Genomic DNA, 9,846 nt, shown 5'->3' on the forward strand with positions numbered 1-9,846 from the left:
GTTTGTTTGAGGACATTGCCCTCATAACTCTTTCAGTATTAAATATGAGGTCTAAGTGGCTTGGTTGGCATTCGTTGAGTAAATAAACATAACAGCAGTCTTGTAATGTGAACTAGCTTATCAATAAACCTACTGGAGGTCTGAGCACTAGCTAACATAACCTAGTTCTAACTCAGTATCATACCTGGTGTGGAAAGGAGAAAAGCATTATTTTCAAGATTCTCCAATGGCCTTTGATTGGTCCAGACAAATGCCAATCCAGGAAAAATTTTAATAGTCAGGAGGTAAACCCAGTTAGAAAAAGGTGAAGTATTTTAGGGGTTTAAAAGTAGCTGAGAAGCCTGGCTGCTAGAACCATTACAAAGCATATTAGGATTTATGAGAAAGTCATTATAAAGTCTGGTTCATGTAGGCAACTCCTGTCCTGTTAGTAGCATGACTAACAGGTTACATTAGTGCTACTGAAGTTAGTCAATCTTAGTATATTCTCTTAGATAAATTCATATTCTTGGTTATTTTTAAATGCTTAGAATAGAGCCAGAAATATAAGGTGATTAATAAATAGATTCGTTGGTCCTTCCTAAGGAATGTACCAGAGAACATGTATCAGATAAGCAAAATGATCAGAAAAAAAGAGCAATATAATGACTTGAAAGCAATAAATGAACACTTGTCTATAAAACTAAGTGTGGGTTGGAAGGGACAGAGCATAGTGTATAATGGCATAAAATGCTCTGACATATAGATACAGTACAATTGGAAAATGATATGCAAAAAAAAGTTTTATTGTTTTGGTAATCATATTAATGATGGTAGTATTTGTGTTGTTAACTGAGACTATTATGGATGTAAAATGGCACAGAGCAAATGAGTAATGAGAACATATTCTAATTGCATCATCCTCTGTGATCCTGGGAAGGAGGATTCTCAGTGTGGAAAAAAGGACACACAGATGTTAGATGAGGTTAAGTAAAAATGTGGTATCACTCAATTTGAATTGCAAGTATCAGTATGAACTCATAACCTATTTTATCTTTAAAAAAGTTTATCCATCACCTCTGTAGGCATGTATACAATTTCATTGTTCCATCCACTAGAAATTTAGAAATAATGTATAAATATATTTAACTTATTCCCAGATTATGCTCTTGAAATGTCATTTTCCTCTAATAGAAATGAGGGATTCTTGGAGAAATAGGAAATTCCAGGTCTGGGATGAAAATATTCAGTATGAGCCTAGAACATCTTGTCATAACAGATAACAAGGAAGTTATCAAACTCAAGGATGTGTCCAAAGGACTCAAGAGTCAAGTTTAGAGTGCCTCATTGGCCAAAAATGAAACAATTTGATCACCAATAAGGATAATAACTGCAATGTGTTGAAACACATCGAATTGCCTAACTCCATGGGTTAGCAATGATTTAAAAAAACAAACAAACACTAAATGACCACCTTTAGAGGAGAATAAGGAGTCAATTCAATATTTTGAAAACTGGTGAATACAGGGAAAAAGAAGTAGTTATCCCGCATTTCCTATACAAAATGAACCTCTGTGTCACCAGATAGTAGATGATGAAGTTTCTTATTACAGAAGTCCAGCTAAAGAATATGGAACGACAGAATCAGAATATTACTATTTGAAGACTGCTGATGAATTTATGAATACAATCATTAAGTATTAATGGTTACCAACATCAAAAAGGTTTGACAAATAAACACCATTTCCTCTTGATATAACCGACTATAAAGTGGTCTTGCCAGAAAAAAATCAAACCAAATTTGACCAATTCTTAAGAAAAACTACCAATGTATATGAAATAGTGAAGATGGAGAAACATCACAGAAATGCATTCAACAAAATCTAAACATAGAAAATTCTTCAAGAAAAATTGAACCTGTTTCTTTGATAAATAAACAATACTGGAAAAAATGAATAAAAATTCATGTTAAATATTGCTAACAATAAAATTACCGTTCACTGTACAGTCTACTTGATAGCCCTTGCATGTGTAATTATCTATAAAACACCTTGCTTATAGACTCCTAGAGCAAAAGCAAGGAGTAACACGCACAAGTCCAATAATATATCAAAACTACCATTAATTTTAAAAGCTGTGGGGCGCCTGGCCAGGTCTGTCAGTTGAGCGTCCAACTCTTGATTTCAGCACAGGTCATGATCCCAGAGTTGTGGGATCAAGCCCCGTGTCGGGCCCCAGGCTGAGCATAGAGCCTGTTTGGGATTTTCTCTCTCTCTTCTTCTACCCCACTCATGTGCTCTCTCTCTAAAAAAATTAATAGTAATTAAAAAAATAAAAGTAGATAAAAAATAAAAGCTGTTAGACTAATATTTAGCAAGAGACTGCTATATGCCAGGCACTGTTCTAAGTGTTATGAACTCATTGAAACTTTTCAACCCAGGAACTATGTGATATCTTTATCTAATTTGCAGAAGAGGAAACTGAGGCACAAAGAAGTTGGGTAACTTAACTTGCTTCTTCCCCCAGCTAGTGTGTGGTAGAGACAGGATTTGAACCCAGGTAGTCTAACACTCTAACCTTAACAATACAGTATGCCCTCTAAAGTAGATCTGTGGTGTGCTGGATACAACAAGGAAGAGATGACAAAGCTGGGGACACTTTCAAGATGGTGGTATTTCAGGAAAATTCAAAAGATATTCAGCAAAATGTTCTATCTTCTTTCCCTGCCGTCCATTGTTGTAAAATATATAAGTAAGCACATATTCTCTTATATATCCTTCCCCCCAAATTTATCTTATATTTATTTCTAATATTCTCAACCTATTAAGTCTGTTTATGCTTACTTATACTATGATCTCTTTCTAAAAACTTGGCATGAAGATTACTTTGGAAATTTGAGTATCTAATGTAGCCCCACCTCCTGAAAAAATCTGCTTCAAATTAAGTTTTCAGGTGTCCCTTTACATGAGAGTAGGAAAGTTATCTTTCCATACAAATATTTTAGGTGGATCAGATAAACGTAAATCTAAGAGACACCTGACACCTTCCCATCACATAGGATCAATGTGATGATTCTTAGCCTAGGGTGGGAAAAAATAAGGACTTGCTTGCTCATAATTGTGCATTAGAGAATTCTTTCTAACTCTGATGCTAAAATAATCAAACTTCAGGCTTGTTTCAGCTTTGTAAATCTACCTTATTTTTTAATAGCAATCTGATTAGCATCAAGGGTATCTAACTAAATGCTGAACTTAAAAAACTCTACCAGTCTATTCCAACATTTCTTTCCATATGAAATTTGCTTGAGGGCTCAAAGTGCTGTTTCTATTAGACTTTTAAAATGTATTTTGCCCAGTATAACCTCATACATATTCTATAATATAGCTATAGAATCGAAAATACAGAGCATGTATCCTCTAAATAACTGTAATTCAGGCAGTAATAGAAATGCCTGGATTTTCTTATATGTAAAATGGCAGTGCTTACATTTAGACAGTTGTTATTCATGGGGGGGAAATGTGCCAGAAATTAGAGATTGCAGGATAGTGATAGAAAACTGATAAAAAATCATGTTAGGGTGCGTAAAAGGTCAAAATCATTTTGATCTTCCATAAAAGGAGAATAAAAAGGAGAGTAAAAATAAATGTTTCATTGATTGGTATCACTACACAATTACAGATATATTTATGTGGTGCAATATAAAGACTTGTCTTTCAACTAATAAAGAATACATATTACATTTACATAAAACGATTAATTGAATTTTAGCCATCTTTTGGTTATTATATTCTTCCTCAAAGTACAGAATGAAGAATTTTATTTCCCTGTACACATTACTGTTGACTTTTTAAAATGCATTTTCTAAGAGAATTATCTTCCCAGATGAACATAACAAATTACTGTGCTATTCCACAGCACCAAGGTGAACACCCCCAACACTCAAAATTTGGTTCCTATGTTGAAAGAGATAACACCACATACTCACCAAGAGTGTGTGAAAAGGGTTATTGCTTTCTCACATAATGAAACTTTCTGGATAGAGTTCAAGTGGGTGGCAAGCAGGTCCAAAAATAGAAAGGAGAAAAAATGAAAAGGAGACAGGTTTGGCTTTTTTATGGTGGTTAGGGGAGGCAAGGGGTGAGAATTCACACAACTCAGTAGGGGTTTGAACCCTTCACTGGAGCTAAAAGGAAAGTTACCCGGACATTACCATCAGCTTGCTCAGATATGGGGTCATGGGGGAAGAAGAAGAGATAGGCTTAAAAGCTATCAACATTCAAACACCAAAAAAAAAAAAATGGACTCACCCTATTTATTACACAATTATAAATTACTTTTGAAGCAGGGCAAGAAGACCTCTAGTATATGATGTCAGTGGAGGTGAGATCATGGAGACCCCTGGAGGCCATGGGAAGGAGTTTGGAATTACCCATAATGGAATAAGAAGATATAAAGTATTTTAAGCCCGGAAATGACAAAATGTGATTCACATTTTAAAAACATGTCTTTTGTTTGACTGGTTGGTATAATATAGGCTCTACAGAGGCCATGATAAAATCAGGGCAACTGGTTAGGACCGCAGCAGTGCAGGTAAGAGGAGACGGTGGCTAGCACCCAATTGGGAACACCAGAGATCAGAAGAAAACCAGCAATCCATGACTTTAATTAGAACCCAGAGGACTCATGGGCAGATTGAGGTAGGAGTGAGGGAAAGGGTGGGACATGAAAGACCTTCCATATGGTTTTAAAATTTATAGAGATGAAGATTACCGAGGAGAAACTGTCCTGCAGAAAAACTCAAGGACTTTGCTCAAATAAATACTTGGCTGAGATGAAAAGGCAAATTAAATATTTGTACAGAGAGAGATTCTTGAAATGTCACTACTGATATTTATGCATACATTAAGGAACTAAATTTGTAAATTTGTAAATAACTTAAAGGAGCTTTTTCATATATTAAACTTTTGATTTCTTCAAAGGCATAATACAAGTCACTGTTTCATAGAGGTTTCATATTCTCATCTTTAAAAATGAAAGAACTATGATTGCTTCTAAAGCCACTTTCTAGTCAAATCTGTATGTCATTCTGAGTCTAGGTGTGCAAAGAGTAGCTGAGGTATGCTATAAAAAAACACATGTGTTGCTAAGTTACAAGAGGAGTTTGCATTCAAGAATGACAAATAAGTCCAAAATTCCTTCTTGAGTCTTGATTATTTAGGTCTTTGATGTTTCTGCATTGTCAGCTATGAAGAAAATTCTGGTTTTCACAAACAGTTCCCTAATGATAACAAATGGTTGAATTCAACTTGGCAAGCCCCTTTTTTTTCAGAGTATTCTTTCTGGAGATTGATGACACAATAGATTCCATGTGTCTGCCCGTTTTACAAAAGATATAACAACATGTAAAGTGATGAGTTAAAATGAACAGGAATGTCATACCTTAAACAAATTCCTTTTCGTTCAGGGTACTCACTTTCCAAAGGTCGCAATGACTAATATTACATTCTTGCTGATCGGACTGCCTCTGTTTATAAGGAAATCAGAAAGAATATTATCAGAGAGACTTCAGAGGCCAAATAGTTTGATCTTAAATCATGGTGATGACCTCTGAACCAGTTTGTCTCCTATTTGTCCCTGAAAGTTGCATGAATAATAAATAAAACCACATCACCAGAGGTCTACACAGGTGCTGTGTAAGCCAAAGAATGTAACAACACAGCAAAGCTTGAATCTGAAAGCTAATAAATCAAGAACTAGTCTATGCAGCAAGACTGCAGCAGTAGCATGGCTGGTTGATAGCCATGACAGCCACATTGAATTAAATCAGAAAAAAAATTGCGCTCCGTTGTTTTATTCCTTTTAAATCTAATAGAAGCAGAAATAGAAGTGTTTACCGTTCTTTTAGCAAAATAGACTTTTCAAAAGATAAATGTATCTACCTGTATTATACATAAAACATACATCATGCCAGCAAGCACTAGATTTCTCTCATGGTTAGAAATTAAAGTGATTTAAAATTTATTCCCTAAATTCAGCAGTTAAGGTAGGTGAATCACTTCTCTGCCAAAATATAAAGAAATAAAAGTTGTTTTACTGATGCACTCATTTAGTAAGCCCATGATACCTCATTAAGTAAAAGAGCCATATAAACCTGAAACAATTTGCAGACTATTATGTCAGATTCATTAGGGATTAAGTAAAAGTATTGCAAAACAATTCATGAGGAATGCTAGAAGGTAATCAGGTAACAACTCATGGTATAATGATAACAATGCTTTTATGTATAATTGATATGTGTTTGGATACTTCTTCCTATAACATAGTTTGTTGAAAATCTGAAAGTTGTAACTGATCCAGATTTTGAACTGAGGGTGGAAATTTTTGTAACAGGCTAAAAAATGTGAATCAAATTATGTAGCCATACAAATATAAGTAAGCAAAATGTTATTTAAAAATTTTGTGTTTGTGGGCGCCTGAGTGACTTGGTTAAGCATCCAATTTCAGCTCAGGTCATGATTTCATGGTTTATGGATCTGAGCCCTGTGTCGAGCTCTGTGCTGACAGCTCAGTACCTGGAGCCTACTCTGGATTCTGTGTCTCCCTCTCTCTCTGCTCCTCTCCCACTCTCACTCTGTTTCTCTCTTTCAAAAATAAATAAACATTAAAAAATAAGATAAAATAAAAATTTGTGTTTAAAGAAACATTAAAACACATATAAATAACATCAATGTCTATAACAAAGGTTCTGACATCTTTTAGCATCCATTATAATTTTTTTATTGTATTTTAAAGTCGCTATTATTTTCTAAAGAGAGTAAAGTACTAAGATGCAACCTCTGTGACCAGATTCCAGTTATGGCTGTGTAACTTTTAGCAAGTTACTGAACCTCTCTGTGATCAGTTACCTCATCTATAAAATACAATCTAATAATCTAATAATCTAATAACCTTCCGGGAAGGTTGAAAAATATCATAAATACAAGTAAAATCTTTATAATAGTGGGTGGAATATTGTAACAATGATAAAATTCAGCTATTTCTTTTTTTTTTAACTTGTATAATTATCCAGCTTATTTATTCATTTTCTTAATATGAAATTTATTTTCCAATTGGTTTCCATACAACACCCAGTGCTCATCCCAACAGGTGCCCTCCTTAATGCCCATCAATCACTTTCCCCTCCCTCCCACCCCCCATCAACCCTCAGTTTATTCTCAGTTTTTAAGAGTCTCTTATGGTTTGGCTCCCTCCCTCTCTAACTTATTTTTTTCCTTCCCTTCTCCCATGGTCTTCTGTTAAGTTTCTCAGGATTCACATAAGAGTGAAAACATATGGTATCTGTCTTTCTCTGTATGACTTATTTCACTTAGCATAATACTCTCCAGTTCCATCCACGTTGCTACAAAAGGCCAGATTTCATTCTTTCTCATTGCGGAGTAGTGTTCCATTGTGTATATAAACCACAATGTCTTTATCCATTCATCAGTTGATGGACATTTAGGCTCTGTTGAAAGTGCTGCTATAAACATTGGGGTACAAGTGCCCCTATGCATCAGCACTCCTGTATCCCTTGGGTAAATCCCTAGCAGTGCTATTGCTGGGTCGTAGGGTAGATCTATTTTTAATTTTTTGAGGAACCTCCACACTGTTTTCCAGAGTGGCTGCACCAGTTTGCATTCCCACCAACAGTGCAGGAGGGTTCCCGTTTCTCCACATCCTCGCCAGCATCTATAGTCTCCTGATTTGTTCATTTTAGCCACTCTGACTGGTGTGAGGTAGTAGCTATTTCTTTATATCCAGTCAGGGGTTTTCACCTTGTGTGTGCCATGGGCTTCTTTAGAACCCTAGTGAAAGGTTTCTCATATTTATTTAAAATAAAATACTTCAGGGGCACCTGGATGGCTCAGTTGGTTAAGTAGCTGACTTTGCCTCAGGTCATGATCTCTTGGTCTGTGGGTTCAAGCCCCACATCACACTCTGTGCTTACAGCTCAGTGCTTTGTGCCTACTTTGAATTCTGTCTCCCTCTCTCTCTGTTCCTCCCCCGCTCATTCTCTCTCTCTCTTTCCCTCAAAAAAATAAACTTTGAAAAAAATTTTAAAAAACAAAAATAAAAATACTTCAAATAAAATAAATACAATTAAAAGGAACCCAATTATATTGAAACATACTTCTATCCACACACTCACAGGAATCCATGAATACAGGGTAAGAACCCTAAGCTTTATAATGCCAGGTAGATAGGGTTATTATTCATCCTTTTAGTTTACTGAAGTTATTCTTAAACTCTTTGTGCAGTATCATTAGATTGTTCTTAGTGTGCAATTTTATTGTTCCCTTAGGACAAACAAGGAATATGTTCTTTTATATTATTTCTATTCTGAAACACAGTTTTTGTCATACATATATGTGTATTTGCAAACATTTTCCAAATTCTCCATATATGTAATATAAATCCACATCACATTAACTTTTCCCAAATAAACCATTTCTAAATCAAATATAGAGCCTCTGAGAGATTCACATTTCATCGATATTTTAAAATAATCAAATAAGGTGTTAGTGATCATGTACAAACCTCTAGAACAAAAAAATATATAAATAAATAGTAACATTAAATATATACCAAAAATTTTTTTTTCACATATATCAAACAAATGGGACGATAATTGCTTATACTAGTACTATGTGAATTGGAAAAAGTGTCCTAAATTTCTATTACTTGATATAGCAAAGGACACTTGCAAAGAAGCCAGTAATAGGTCAGATACAGACTGGAAGGAAATACAATACATGAGAAAAGATTAGGTTTATGAAGCTTTTAAAAAGAACACTAAATAAATCTTACTGACATTGTACTGATAAGCATTGAAAAATCCCAGTAAATAATATTTTCTCTATATTCCACTATAAAACAGGTACAAATCTAGTCAATACTTACACTTAACATTTGTGTGTAGTTTCTTGTAAAGTTTTAACAGTAAATTGGAGCACCTGGATGGCTCAGTCAGTTACGTGTTCAAGTTTGGCTCAGGTCATGATCTCGCAGTTTGTGAGTTCGAGCCCCAAATCAGGCTCTGTACTGACAGGTCAGAGCCTGGAGCCTGCTTTGGATTCTGTGTGTGTGTGTCTTTTTGCCCGTCCTCTGCTTGTAGTATGTCTCTCCATCTCTCTCAAAATTAAATAAAACATTTAAAAAATTAAAAAGTTAACAGTGGAACTGCTTTACCCTTATCAATTACAAAACCTATGAAATAATGTAGTATATTTTCATTTTACAAATAAATTGATTTAAAAAAAGTGAGAAGTATGATTTGAATGAAGACTTTGTGGGGTGCCTGGGTGGCTCAGTCGGTTGAGCATCCAACTTCGGCTCAGGTCAGGATCTCGTAGTTTGTGAGTTAGGGCCCCGCGTCAGGCTCTGACAGCCTGTTTCAGATTCTGTGTTTCCCTCTCTCTGCCCCTTTCCTGCTCATGCTCTGTCTTTCTCTGTGTCTCAAAAATGAATAAACGTTAAAAAAATTTTTTTAATGAAAGTTCTTACTTAGGATCCAAACAAGAAAGTGAGCAGATAGTTTCTAGCTGTAGCAAGTTCGTCTCCAAATTCTATTTGGACCAATTTAACAAAAATGCCAAGGCTTGTAATCTTTCATAGCATAGTCAATTTCAAACTCTCTCAACTTACATAGTTTATCTCAGGATAAACTGGAGACAGTAGAATATGACAGAAGACAAGGGTACACTCAATCTCAGCTGTCATCCCTAGTGCTGTATATCAAAATCTTAAGTGGCCATGATGTGCCAAAGCTACATCTCTCTCTCTCTCTCTCTCACTCTCACTCTCTCTCTCTCTCTCTCTCTCTCTCTC

The sequence above is a fragment of the Herpailurus yagouaroundi genome, unplaced genomic scaffold (genome assembly GCF_014898765.1).
Source record: "Herpailurus yagouaroundi ecotype Mexico unplaced genomic scaffold, PumYag 28, whole genome shotgun sequence".
NCBI lineage: Eukaryota > Metazoa > Chordata > Mammalia > Carnivora > Felidae > Herpailurus > Herpailurus yagouaroundi.